The sequence below is a fragment of the Manacus vitellinus genome, unplaced genomic scaffold, assembly GCF_001715985.3.
Source record: "Manacus vitellinus isolate BGI_N305 unplaced genomic scaffold, ASM171598v3 scaffold_12_pilon, whole genome shotgun sequence".
Taxonomy (NCBI): Eukaryota; Metazoa; Chordata; class Aves; order Passeriformes; family Pipridae; genus Manacus; species Manacus vitellinus.
In genome coordinates, this window is record NW_021938949.1 from 8,834,025 (window position 1) to 8,848,713 (window position 14,689).

Consider the following 14,689-nt stretch of genomic DNA (forward strand, 5'->3'; position numbering starts at 1 on the left):
CAGACACTGATGTGGGGAGGTCCTTGCCAACCCCACTTTTCTGTGCTTCTATGGTTAGAAAGAGCAAAAACTTTGTCTGTACTGACGCTTTTAGTTCTGGCACAGAACATCAGCAGCACAATCCTTTGCTGGGGCTACTCAAATCCTTGCAGTCAAAGCACATTCCAACTGTGCAAATTTTGCTCCTTCTTGCAGATGTTTACACAGTTTAATTACTTTGAAATCTTAATGGTGCCGCGTTAACATGCAGATTTCTGGAGTAATTAGAAGAGGATTAACTTTGCACATTTCTTCTAGCTTTTTCTCCCACAGCAGAGAATTCTTGTACAGAACTGCTGTAAATCCTGATTATACTGTCAGCATGCTGACGTGACAGGCACTGAAAGGACAGGTTTTAGGGCTGGAAAAGGGACATTTCAGTAACATGTTATCAAAGTAGAGTGAGAGACAAAAACTGAAGGAGAAGGTTTTTTTCTTGCACTGTCCTGATTGTACATCATGATCATGTGGTTTCTCCTATCCGTTCCCTGTGTCCCTTTGCCTCTGTCAGGCAGACTGTCCTGTCATGGATATATGATAGGAATGAAGAGATGTGCACAGACTCCCATGTTGTGTTGTAGACTCTTTGCTTTTGCAGCCCTCCAGCTATAGCTTGACCAGGTGTGTTCTGCCTCTGCTGTCAAAAGATTTAGAAACTTCTGGGTTCTGCACTGGAGCATATTCATCTCTATACCATCTCCCTGCTCGAGGATGTGTCGATGGGCTTCATTCAAGCCTCATGACAAGCACAGCAAGGTATTGCTGACATTGGGAAAAAAAAAAAAGAAGGAACTCAGAAGGATGCATGCATTCTGCTCTGCAGACAAGACTGCAGTGAACAAATAGGTTGTTCTCTTTTTGCATTTAACTGAGCTCACTCTTGACATCGTGCTCTGTTGCCCTTGTCTGGTTTTGTTTGTCAAGCACGGAGAAGTCAGCAAGCTGGAGCATCCCATCACCATCACTTCCAGTCTGCATCTTGTTGATGCAGATTTGAAGTTCAGTAAAGCAAGTGGTATATGACTTTGTTTGGGCTCTGGGATTGGTGGAAAGCTAGGCGGGGTGATTTTGTTTTCTGTTCTGCAGTGGTGGTGTTGGTGTTTATTTTCCTCAGCGCTTTCTACACTGAAGAGTGTGTCATTGTTTCATCTAATGTCATCTCTGGCCAAAATGTGGGAGGTGTTCAGGTGTGGGAAGGATGGACTAGCAGAGCTTAATTCCTCATTTAGAATGGATGACTCTTCCGTTTTTCCTTCTCTGAAAAGATATTTATGTCAGTCTGCTCTATGGCTGTGCCACCCGTGTGACTGGTGTTGCACTTGCTGCTTGGCAGCTCTGAAGCTCCTTATGTCTGACATAAACCCTTATTCATAAAGGCAGAGTGTAGCATATTATCTCTGTGTCAGATATTCCATAGGAATGATTGATTGCATGAGAAGTCATGCTGAATTTAAGGTAAACAAGCATCTTTTTGCACTGGTGTCTGAAATATTTTTCTCCAAGTCTTATTTTATATCACATCTTTTCCTGTGCCGTGCTTCAAACAGGGTTGCCATCTATGCCCTGCACACACACACAGAGTCTCTGGTGTAAAATGATACTGAAAAGTGCAATAAAAGGGAAACTGTAACTGCAACAGTACTAAAAGCAGCAGAGCTAGTTACCAACAACTTTTGCCAAACTGTTCAAAAGTTTCTAATGTTATAAAGAACAGTGCAGCTCTGCAGAGTGATGTGGCAGTCCACTGTTTTCCCATGGGACTTTTCCACTAACTTCAAGCAGATCTTGATTAAAGTCTGGAGTAAGGTCCTGGTTCTCTCAAAGACAGTGGCAAAATGCCCATTATCTGAAGTGGGAATGGGCTTTTAACTGTAAAGGAGCTGCTGTTCTCATTTGCATAACCAGGAATGCATGGCTCTTTAATTGTGTTTCCACACATGTGCACCTGATGTGTACTTTATGTGGTCCCTCCTTTTCCTAGAGCTGCCTTGTTACATGATCACTGGCAGCAAGACCTCAGATTTACGTGGATGTATCACACATTCATTATCCAAACCTTTTCTTAATTGATGAGGAGTTAGCTGTAAAAAGTTAAAGCAATATCAAGGCTTCACAAGATTAATTTCTTATTGTGTTTTAATAGGTATAGGTATATTTAATGATTTGATTTTGATTGAGTAGTAAAATATTGTACATATAACAAAAATACTGGCCTATATTAAATTTTCTGGGAAATACTGACAGGCAGTGTAAATATTTATAAGCTGGGGGGGAAAAAGGGCTGGTAAGAAGGTGATGGGCTTAATTATGAACAAAACAGCTTAATGAGTTGCAGAGAACACATGGATGTGTATCAGTGAGCCTACCAGCCCAAACTGAGTTGCAGTCTGTCAGAGGAGCCTTATGTCATATGTGCATTGATGGAGTTTTCTTCCCTGGCTGGGAGGTGTGACAAAGCCCTTTCACTTCATTCCAGGTTTGGATGTCTTTACTCTGCAGTCAGGATGTGTTCAGTGCCTGGGTAGTGAAGCTTGGATGTGATAATGCTGTTCTATCACCTTTCAGGTCCACAGGCATATGTGCTCTAACTTCTCTCTCCTTCTCTCCCCCACCCCATGTGATGACATAGGGTTTGTCCACATGTTCACATGGGGGTTCTGCCCTTTGTTCTCTGTTTCTTCTGTGCTCTACTTCCTTTGTGACTCCACTCAAAATCTCTTGGAAGAGATGGCTCCAAAAGGGTTTTGTTAGGTGGGCAGTGGAGCATGTTAGTTAAAGCTCAGAGGTGACTGCAGCAAGAAGTTCTGGAAAAGCATAGTTCATACTGGTGTGCAAACATCCTGCAGAAGCTGTGGAGATGGTCACCAAGAGGACAGTTTTCCCAGGCAGAGAGTGTTCTAAAGACTTGCTAGTTATATTCACTGCAGGACCAGCAAGCCTGGTCCTGGCTTGGTGCTCATCAAAGCCTTACATATGCACAGCCCTGCAAAACAGCTTGTGAAGGAGCTCCTTGCAGCACAGAACATCTTCTGATGCAGAAGACCAGGCTGTGCACCCAGAAGAATTAGCAATTGCTCTGCAGTCTGTTCAAGGATGAACTAGCCTTGAGAGAAAACGTCTGTGGAGCTGGACCTACAGCCAGGTAAGAGGTGTTCACCCTCTCCTCTGTTATACTGGGGAAAACTAAAATGTCTGTGAGGGACTTCTGCGTTATAAATTCAACATTTTTATAGGTGATATTCTTGTTTCTCTTGTCTTCATTGCCCTTGTGATCCAAGAGGAAGTCCTAGCAAAAACAAAAAAAAATTGAATAAAAGCCTTGATGATGGCATTTGTACCAAATAAAAAGACATCATAGTTGAAATTACAGTGCTTATTTCAGAAAGTGCATCTCTATCTTTGTGATGTCCCTCCAGAATGCTGGTAGGAAGTCACACATAATAACATTCCAGTGTTGTCCTCAGTGGCCTGTGCTAGAGATTCTGATGGCTGGATAAGGGGAAGAAGTTCCTCGCAGATCTTATCCCTCCTGGTTCAAATGTGATTTCACGATTCAGGTCCATTCTGCAGACCATTAAGAGTTTGCATAAACTTTCCCCCCTCTTTTGGGCGGTGACATCTGAGAGTTTTGCATGTGGGAGAGATCAGCCGGAGGCGGCACCGCTGCCCTCCCTGCTGCTCCGGCTCCGGCCAGGCAGGGAAGGATTTCTGTCTATGCAAAGATACAATTACACCCATAACTTGGCAGCATTTTATTTCCTCTCCCACTCTTGGATATCCAGCGGATTAACGTCCTCTAAGGCCTCCTAGTTGTGAAACGGTGTATAAAGTCAAAATTGGTGACAAGGGGCCAGTCTGACTGACCTAATCTCTTCTAACCCAGCAGTGTAGCTACCACGATTTTTTATCATTCATCATGTAATGCTGGGATGCAAGTACACCCACTTGGCTCTGCCGTGATGTTGAATAGTTAAGGGGAATCAAAAGGCAGAAATTGTTCGTTTTCCTTCTGTGGATAAAAATAAAAAGTATTTTTTCATCATTTCATTGACAGTATGCTCTGTCTGTACTGGACAGGGGCAAACTCTGAGAGGGGGCAGTGAGGAAGTTCAAAGGTGACCTGCTGTGGGAATGGAAGTTGGAACCAAAGCTGATGATTGTCAAGGAGGAGAATAAAATATAACTGAAGCAGAACCAGTGGGGGAGAGAGCAGGACTGAGAGCAGCAGGAGTGAGTGTCTCTCCTGCTTTCAAGATGTCACCAGTGCCTGACTGCTCTGCTGAGTCATGAGGCACATCTTTTGGGCCCTGTTCAGAAGCTCAGTGGCCTCCTGACCATACAAAGAAGTAGAAAGGTTAAACACTCTCCATATCTGTATGTAAATGCTAAGTAAAACTTGTTCATCAAGAAGCAAAGAGGGTAGATAAATATTTAGCTAATGTCATCATTTTTAGTAGCATTTACTATTCATGTGCAGGCAGCTGTATTGCCTGCAACAGCTTTTAGAATACTTTTGTGTATTTTATTACTTGGATTAATAATAAATTTGTTTCTGTGAACAGTATACTGGTGTGAAATTGCTTTGGAAACAAGGAAATTGTATTTAATGCTTTTACTAAAATGCTGAGCTCTTATAAAGGTACAAAAAAAGTACCAACAAATGATCTTGACAGGAGATAAAACTGCTGTATTTATTCCAGCAGCACACAGTGTTGCATTTACTCTTGTGTGTTTCCTGCATGGCAAATGTAGGAGAATAAAGGGTGTTTTTTATTATCTGTGCCTGTTGGGGCCCAGATGTAAAGGTGAACATTGGCACTCATGCTTCATGTGCAGGCCAACCAAGACTTTACTTCAAGCAAAAATTCTTATGCTTTTCCCAGCATCCTCCCAAACATTGTGGAAGGCATATGCTACTGTGATACTGTAGATAAAATTGGAGACAAGTTGCAGATCCCATCATCTTACTGCTCCTGTTTCAGAAAAAAATGTTCTGTTACCTCCTTACCAAGAGTGTTTTAAGTAACCTGTGTGCTGCAGTTCAGGCAGTTTTATAAGCCATGATCCGTGGCAAAGTGGAGTCCTGTAGGGACTTACTGAGTGTAAACATAACACTATTTGGAAGACATTCATTCCCAAATTAAGACTTCTTCAGCATCAAGATGCAATAGTGTTCTTAAAATGTATTAAGGGCTGCCACAAAGGGGAAATGAGTTATCACGTATCTCTGTCCCCTGAATACAAAACATCAGAATTAAGCTTAAATCATAAAAGATGATGATTTGCCATGTGTATGTAAACTATACACATGGTAATAATTTCCAGGGGTAAGGATACTTGAATAGATTGCAGGATCCAGAATTGTTAAGAACAGATTAGGCAAATCTCTTTGAACATAATTTTGTTTCTCCTGTGTTTGGAGGAACTCTCTCTATTTTTTTAATTCATGGATCTCTTGGAGAAGTGGGAAACTCTTTCATTGTGCATATTTGTTTTCTCTTTTTATTTATTTATTTATTTGTTTATTTGAAGGGTTATTGTTATTTTGTTCATCTTCTGTTTTCTCAGCTGGATGAATTCTCCCCATCTTCCTTTGCAGACCAGGTTCCTCAGACTCCTGATCATTTTTATTGTTCTCAGCTCTCTCTAATTGTTCCATGTCTTTCTTGTTTCTTTAAATTTTTCCCAGCAGTGAGATATTTTTGACTCCTACTTAGCATGTGATCACTGGAATCACTGGATCCTTTCCTGCAGAAATACTCCCTTGGCAGTGAATCTTCAGCTTGTATTTATGTTGTTGGTCACCCCTATACTAATATACTTAGCTGTTGTGTCTTTATGGAAAATATATCTATTTTCTCAGACTATTTCTTCAGTGTGTAATAATTTTACATCCTAATGTTTTTTGAAGTGCTTGCAGATCCTTTGCAGTGAAGTATTGTCTTCGAATTCAGAAAACACACTCTCTATCTGGGTCAGTAATGACTTGGGTGGTTTTTTTTCAGTACAGGCATAATTTATCATGAGAAAAATGGTTTTCTGTAGCTAACAGATGAATTTTAGTTGTTGTCCCATTGATCTTGTATTAAAATCTTCTTGAAACTTCTGGTGATTAGCGAATTTCAAGGACATTATTATTCCTATAAGCTTTATTCACTTCTGCATAATACCATGTTTTATTAAAGCACTGGCTGCAGGCCAGCTGGAAAGCCTCATATATGTGGAAGAAACCTAAGACGGCACCATTCAGGAGCAAGATATTTTAGAAACAGGATGCCACAGCTATGACATATTCATTTCACATCCTGTGTTTTCCTTGCATTTGTAACTTAACTCTTTTGTTAAAAAACAAACACGGATTTAGCTTCTGCCCATGCTTCATATATGCCTACAGTGTGCAGAGCAGTGCAAGAAAAATTCCCTTCCCATCATACTGCAGTAGTATTTCTGTATCTTCAAGAGTCCATGTTGTGCCAACATGGATGTTAAGGGGGGATGAGAAGATGAGAGATGAAAAGATGAAAGATGAGAAGTAAGAATAAGAGATGAGAGAGAAATTGCATAGTGAGGCATGAAGAGTAGGAGTGAAGGGCTTTGTTGAGTCCATAACAGGCCTTCCTTGGGTTATATATATTAGGAGTTTTTGTGAACAGGGTTGGACAGGTTTCTTCCCACTCCTTTTTGGGAGTAGCAAAAGAGAGAGGAGATGCAGCATCATCCCAATGCACACAGTGCAGATGCATCCTGTGAAGGTTTGTAAGGGTGTGAATGCCCCACCTGTGCTGGAATTCCAGGAGGTGTTCAGCAGAGAGTGGTAGCTTGGGGGCAGAAGAGGTGTGAATGTACAAGTTATATTCACATGTAACAGGTTTGTTACTGAACAAAGTGGTGCAAAACCTCACTGTGTGGGGGATTTTTTTCTGATCCTCAGTCCTATTGGATGACAGGACTGTGAATTCTACTTGTAAGCAACCAAAAAAAGAGGAAACTCAAATCAACCAAGGCAACCTAAACAAAACTTTCCTTCTTTGGGTAACAACACCAAGGTATTTTCCAGGTAAACTTCCTGGCAATCCAGCTTTTCTTTGTGCCTTTTATGCCTTGTTTATGGCCTTGGTTCCTCATGGTATTTAAAAATGCTTGTTTGACTGTGAGTTGTTCCATTGACTTGCTACGGATGTCAAAGGAACTATTCATGTGTTCAAATGGAAGCACATTCAGTCCTGCTGAATTGGAGCTTGCCAATGAGGAATACTGCTTAAACTAGAAAAAGTTATGGATTTTGGAGACAAGAATCATCTGGCAGCACAGATGGAAATGAATCCAGGTAGAATTGCCCAGCCGCTTGGAAAATAAACGATCCAATTCTCCGTTGAAGGATTAGCTATGAATTTAGCACTGACTTTATTTTCCAGTACATCCATCTCATTTATCCAAGAATTATTGTCTTTAATTACCATTGTGGTGCCTGCAGGCAGCAGTCTTTAAATTAGTTATGCGAAGTTCTGCTCTCAGCAGTCATCAGGAGATTGTATCTGCTTTGGTATCAATCCCCTTACAACAGCCTGACAGCATCAGACTCTGTGCTAGGGATGTGCTTTTTGTGATGTCACTATTTGGCCTGGTGGGTAGGTTAGTCTCTTAAACAAAACTAAAAGCACACACATTTGGTATTAGTGGATATTTTTATCTGGAGAAACAAATACTGTCAGTTCGTAGCTTTTTAGAGGTTGTGATTCACCCCCAGTGTTTTGTTAGACAGTTTATATTCCTCATCACAAATACTGGCGGCGCCATGCCTAATGGTGGTTATTTTTATTTCTGCATAAAGCACTGGTTTACATATGGGCAGTATGTCACCCATTCTGAAAAACAGAGTTAAAGCAGAGAAGTTATTTGCATAAATCCTTTTTAGATCTAGAAAAAACAGCCTGAGGCAAATAGTACTCATGCATGCTCATGAAAAAATCTTGAGTCTAAACTTATCTCTCTCTCTCTAAAATAGAAAAATTATAACTACTGCTGAATTTAACAGGCCTTGTAAAATTTTTCTACCACTGCAATATATGTGACCGTGCCTTTGTGCGCTTCTTTACACAACAATTAGCTGGCAGTGGTTCTGAAAATACATTACTCAATGCTAAGGCTTTGCAGAATTAAACACAAAGGTTGAATAAAAGAACATCCCCTCTTCTCAGCAAGTCTTTGTCTTCTGCATTGGAGCAGCTGGAAGCAGTAATTTGTCTTTGTGCGTGGATGAACAAGGGTTTATTTCAACTACAGCTCTTTAAAATGCTGCTTCCTTTCTTTTTGCCCCCAGAAGGGTTGTAGGTAACCTGTCAACAGTTACTCCTACTCTAATAAGTCTTCATTAAGTGACTGATTCTGCAACCTTGCATGGCTTTGAAAGCCTACGAGTCTTCGAGTGGGGGTATTACCGGTAGGTACCGGTACTGGAGGATCAACTCTGTGATTAAGCTGCTTAGTTATGCATTTAGGAGAGGATGTTCAAAGAGCTTAAAGGAACTAGATATTCGTGTTGATTGATATATAGTGGGAAGTGAATGTTTAACTCCTCTAAGGTTCTGTTGAAAATCCCCACCTTATGTTCTGGATGGTTAGACCTGTGCATTTCCATTATGAGATGACATCTGCTTAGTAACACTGTGTTTGGAAAGACAGAAAGAAACTGACCTTCAAACACAAAATATTCTGTAATACTATGAGATTTAGTGGTGGGTTTTTTCTACATAGAAAGAGCGGATTCAGCTCAACAACCAGATGAAATTTCTCTGTCATTCCAGTGCACTTAATGGAAATACCAAGCGTAAGTTATTTGACTGTTAAGCTGCTAACTCTCTCCTAATGATAAAAAACCTGACAAACCCAAACAATGATTTAGTTCTTGTTTTACAAGTTCCTTACTAAAGACTTTGACCTGAAGTACATCGCATCTTGTGAGGTAACAGCTGGTCTATCATTGTCTTTGGAAAAAAGTAACAGTTGCTAAGATTTCAGGAAACAAAGATGGTCTTTGAATCAACTGGAACAGCTGTAAGAGACTGACACACCATGCACTGTCAGCTGCTAAATTCAGATATTCACACTGCCCGAAATGGGATACTTTCACCCTTTGGCACCACCAGATTCCTTTTCTCTCTCTTTTTCTTTTTTTAAAAAGGCAGAAAAAGAAATTGGGTTTTCAGTTTGCCTTTTGCGCCCAGAAAAAAAGCAAACTCCCAAACTATCACTTTCTTTGTAGGGATTTTATTTTTGATATTTATTCAACTTCAGATTTATAAGTCACCCAAAGACATGCTTGCTGACAGCTGAAATTTGCATTAGAAAAGTATAATGTGCTTCTCTGTGTGGTGCATTAAAAAGAAAATATAATAGTGCATATCCAAAAAACAGCATCAGATGCTATTTTAAGGCAATCAGCATCTTCCCAGTTTTGTCTGTGGAGACTGTATTTAGTTTAACAAAGCAGAATGAAGGTGAATTTATCATATCTAAGAGGGAAAGATAAATGATAGCAACAGTCTCTTTAACAGACAGAGGCATGTGAGATCCAAAAGCTGGTGGCTGAAGTTGGGCACATTCAGACTGGAAAAGTTTAGTTTTTCTTTTTAGAGTAATCAGGGAACTGATCCATAATTTAAATTAGCTTAGGATGTGGCAGATTTTTCCATAGCTTGAAACCTTCAGATCAAACTTGGCTCTCTGCTTTTTCTGGTTCTTGCAGCACTTTCTGAAGTGCTCCAGAATATTGTGGGCTTATTTTCAAAGATGGCAAAATGTGATGACATGAAAATTTATTTCACTTAATGAAGAGTCAGCAGCCATCTCTTGTGAACAAAACACTTGTATGGCTTCGGTACCCCTGAAAGCCAAGCTCTTGCAACTTGGAGCCCGACTGATTCTTGGAAGCCTGAAATAGGCACAGGCTGGGACTCTTGCTAGACTATTGTTTTGGTTCAGTTACAAAGGATGGGGTATTATTTAGGAGGCTCTGAGCTCTTGTAGCCTGTGTTAGATGGTATCAGGAAAGCTGTGCACAGCGTGGCTGATCTTGCTGCTGATGGAGAAGGTGAAGCACCCTGAGCCCTCTGCACTGCTGGTCAGACAATGAGACTGGTGTCTCAGCACTGAACACTCTGTTTTCTTGCCAAAAGAGCCATGCTGGCTCAAAATTTGTTCCTGAGTGATTTACTTCAGTATTCTCAAGCAGTGCATAGTGATGACTCCTTATAAAAACTCTTTCACTGATCACATCTAACCTACTTTCTTGTATCCTGTGCTGCTGATCCTGCATCGTCTGAGTAACTAAAAGATTGGCAATTATCATCACTGTTTGCAGAGTAAAGTTTAGTTTATTCTTCTCTTTGTGGATATGACTGCATGAAAGAAATAGATTTACACCATAACCCCAGAGGATTTGAAAGTTCCTTGCTCATGTGAATTAATGTCCCAGAGTAAGGGCTGAGACATAAATTGAATAATTTTCCAGATGTGATAATTGAGGTAAGCAGAATAAACTGCTCAATCTAGAGCTTTAATTCTTATTATTAGGAAAGCACTTTACTGTCCTGGTAGTCTGTTTTATATTTACAGTTAGTACAAGGTCCACATAAAGGCTACACCTTCTGATATCCCTCTCTGCATTTGCAATGAAAGACCAAGTCTGCTGTCATTAAGCCAAATTCCACCTCTGCTTTCCACATCTTTGTATTTTTCATCTGTCTGATATTCTGAGAGACATATTTGTCATGAAAAGCCAGGGAGAAACAAGGGAAACAAAACAACAGATTTAAATATATTCTGAATTTAACTTTGTCTTATTTTATTCTTTGTTGAAAGGATATGTAAGGAGACTTTGCTGCTACCTTTGAAATGCTTGCTCTTCTTTTCCCTAGCTGAGGCACATCATTATCTTATGAGGTGAATGGGAATTACTTTTCAGTATCCAGAAATAGACTTTGGCCTTTTGACACCCTAATAATTCCCAGAACAGCCAACTGAACCTTCACCACGATAGACTGGATTCGCTATATTAAAATATTTTAGTGCTGCCCTGATTTCAAGTCCTGACAGTTTCATCACTGCAGTTGACCCATGTTCCTCATACAGCTGCTTTCTGCAATGTGGTTACAACATCAGTGCAGATTTTCCTTTGCTTTTAGAAGCTTGGTTTAAAATAGTGAAAAGTTGTGTCTCTTCCAAGTTTACCTACTGTTCTTTAATGGTATGTCATGTATCCTGTTTCTTCTCTTATTTATTAAATCCTGTGCTTTGACTAGAACTTGTTTCCAAGAATATTAAATTATTATTCTATTATTAGAGCACAAGGTTTGATTTCTTGACAGGCTGACAAGAGCTCTGCAACACTTTGCAGGAACAGCCATCATACAGCATATTAATATAGGCTCGTGGTCATCTGTCTTCTGCCATTTGTTGGTACTAAGTAAACTGCATTTAGCCTAGAAAGACAATAAACCTACTAATTTGGTGCACCTTGGGATCTTCCTTGTGTTGTAGGGCTTTTTTTATTCAGGCTTCAGAGTGTTTTCATTTACTGTACTCTTTGGCTCTTAGACTTCCTTCCTCTTCTGGTTTAGGATTTTAACCAAATTCAGCACTCAAAATCACTTAACATGCTCAGTTTAGGCTCTTTTTAATTACCTGGACTATATATCACTATGTCAGAAAATTTAGATTTATTTTCCAGCAACTTCCTATGAAAACAGTTTCCTTACAAATACAGTTATTGTGAATGTGAATGATGTGGTTTTAGAACAGTTTCATTTTCAAAGGGTGCTTTCATGGAAAACAAGGTTAAGTTGTGTGGGAACAACGGAGATTCTGCAAACAGCTCTAATAGGTAGTTCCTTTCTTCCTTCCAAGTGTTAGGAATCAGATTAGAGCACCAGAGATACAAGGAAGAAAAGAAAATACAGAGTGATACTGTTCTCAGGCTCGAGAACCATGTTCTTAAAGCCCAGGGGTGAGATGATGAACAATTCATGCGAAGGTTACATTGAGGTTATTTCTGCTAGGGCTCTCCACATCTCTTGTTTATGTCTTTTATTTGTTTTGTTGCTCTGTTCCGGTGCCGTAGTGACACCCTCTGGTAATGGCAGGATAGTTTCATTGCCATTAGGGAGCTCTTCAGCAGTCAGGGAGCAACCTCATGGGAAAGGCACGGGTGTGCCATGTCCTTCCTTCCCTCAGAGCTGGTTTGGCTCAAGCTTAAAATTCACACATGTGAAGTTAAAATTAATGCACATGGTGGCTAATTGATACAAATTAAAGTGCCATGTTAGAAATGACAGTGGGCAGCTTTTCTTCTGGTGAGGAGCTTGAAAAGTCTCCCTTTGTACTAAAACTGATTTGTTTGCATCAACTCTAAAGCACATTCTTCTGGAGTGCAAAGCCCTACTGATGATGGGTGTGGCTCACACCAGAACAGAGTTGACTCAGTGATCCTTTATACCTGTGAAATAACACTGGTTTATAAAGATGGAAAAGCTCCTCGGAGTTTTCAGCCCCCTGTTAATTTTGTATTTTGCTTTGGTAATGCTTTTATTTGTGCTGTCCTTCATGATGGGTCTCAAAATGCAAAGTTCTCACAGTTGACATTTTTCTAGGCAGTATAGAGAGAAAAACCAGGGAGCTGTTGAGGCAGTTGGAGCAGCAAAGTAGGGTGGCTGAGGCTTGGAGAAAGGCATTAAGGCGCCCAAGTTCTATTAAAATCAAGGTGTGGGAGAACACTTAACGTTTTTTGTCGTATCTAGATCTATGTCCCATTTAGATAAGAAGCTTGATGCATGTCTGCAGGGCAAGCTGGTAGTACAGAACTACCTAAATGGTTGAGTTTGGGCAAAGCAATTGCCTGGCTGCAGCAGCACAAGGATCCCTGCCAGGCACCTCACTGAGCTTCTCAGCAGCCTGAATTAGCCCAGAAACAGATGTTTGTGCTGCTGGACTCAAGCAAAGTTGAAGACTTGTCAGAGAAACCTCCATGGATAAATGGGGAGTGGAGGTTCTGAGATGAAAACCTGAAGTCCTGTTGATTGCTCTGTCCCATAAGGGCTTTTATTGACCTGCTTGGAATGAGCCCTCCCCAGTCCCATAGCAGCGACCGAGGTGTCCTGGACTGATTCTGGGGACTCTGATTTTGGGCACAGGGACTTCTCAGCATCATGAGGAAATACGAAGGTCTGGCTCAGCTTCTCAAAGCAGCTGTGGTTGTATCTGCCACCTGGGGTCACTGTGATCAAGGTTATTAAAAAGCAGAGGTATGAAAGTAACAAAGAAAATATAAGCAGTAAAAAATGTACTTTCCAACCCTAACCCCTGGAGGCTAAAATTGAGATTGCCACAAGTATACAAATTAGTTGAAGTTTTTATTGTGTGTGAAAAGATGAAGCCCTATGCTTCAGTGTGTAAACAGAAGTCTGCTTTAACAGGGCAGGGATTTGTATAAAGCAAGACATGAACTACCACAAGAAAAGTGTTATCTCTTGTAGAATTTTCTTACTGCATTTTGTCTTAGCTCTTCTACCTATTGGCTCCTACAGTGTGTTATGACTGACTTTGAAGATCCTTTTAGCAGTGTAGTTTTGTGGCTGCAAAATCTTCAGTGGTCTTGATGCTGATCTTGTTTAACACTGGAATTGCTGCACATATCTCAGTGGCTGTTCATATTATTTACACATGTGAGATTATAGGTGAGTCTAATAGATATTTTGAATCTGCACCCATCCTATAGAATTTCTTAAGTGTGCTGTTAATGAAACCTTTGTTTCAGCTAACCCCACATGATATATTATGTACCAGCAGTACTTGTTAAAAGCACTTTAGCCGAATTTTCAAGCTGGCCAGGCTTAAAGTTGTCAAAATCGTATGTATTTATGTTAAAACTCTTCAGAATACTGTGTGGATGTAAATCTTTTTGTGGAGGTGCTGCATTGTGAGAGAGAAAAGGCACTTTGTGTGCTGAGAAAAGAGCAGCTCCAGAGGATGCAAATGCTACTTCAAACCTCATTTATTGTCAGAGCAGCACTGCAGCGTGTGAGCTGCTTGGAAGCTGGACATCCCTGGTGCTCTTTGAGAGCTGTCTCTAACAGCAGCTGCAAAATTGCTGCCTCATAGTCTGAAAGAGAAAGTCAAAGCTAAAGCAGTAAGATACTACTCTATTCTGTTCACAAATCCTCTTATAAAGGCCTGTAGGTACCCAGAGAACAGACTTTGCTGCTGTACCTGCCACTGGGTGGCCTCCATTGGAGCTGAAGGAGATAACATACATCTATGTAGTACATCTTTTTTTTTTTTCTTAGCTAAATATTACTGAAGCTTCTAGACAATGGGACTGTACAAGACATTGCATGGAATTCAGCCTGTTCTTTAGGATGAAAAATTGGTAAATCAATATTTTGAACCTTTTTTGTCCTTACTAATCAGGTATATCATAGAATCACAGAATGGTTGGAAGGGACCTTAAATACCATTTGGTTCCAATCTCCTGCCATGGGCAGGGATACCTTCCACTAGACCAGGTTGCTCCATGCCCCATCCAACATGGCCTTGAACACTTCCAGGGGTGGGACAACCACAATTTCTCTGGGCAAGCTGTGTCAGTGCCTCAAAC

At 40.5% G+C, this 14,689-nt stretch overlaps 1 protein-coding gene across 2 annotated transcripts in view; it reads left to right on the forward strand.

Annotated features, from left to right (window-relative positions):
- PRKAR1B (protein kinase cAMP-dependent type I regulatory subunit beta) overlaps positions 1-14,689 on the forward strand; it is a 91,986-nt gene that overhangs the window by 15,375 nt on the left and 61,922 nt on the right. The window lies entirely within an intron of this gene.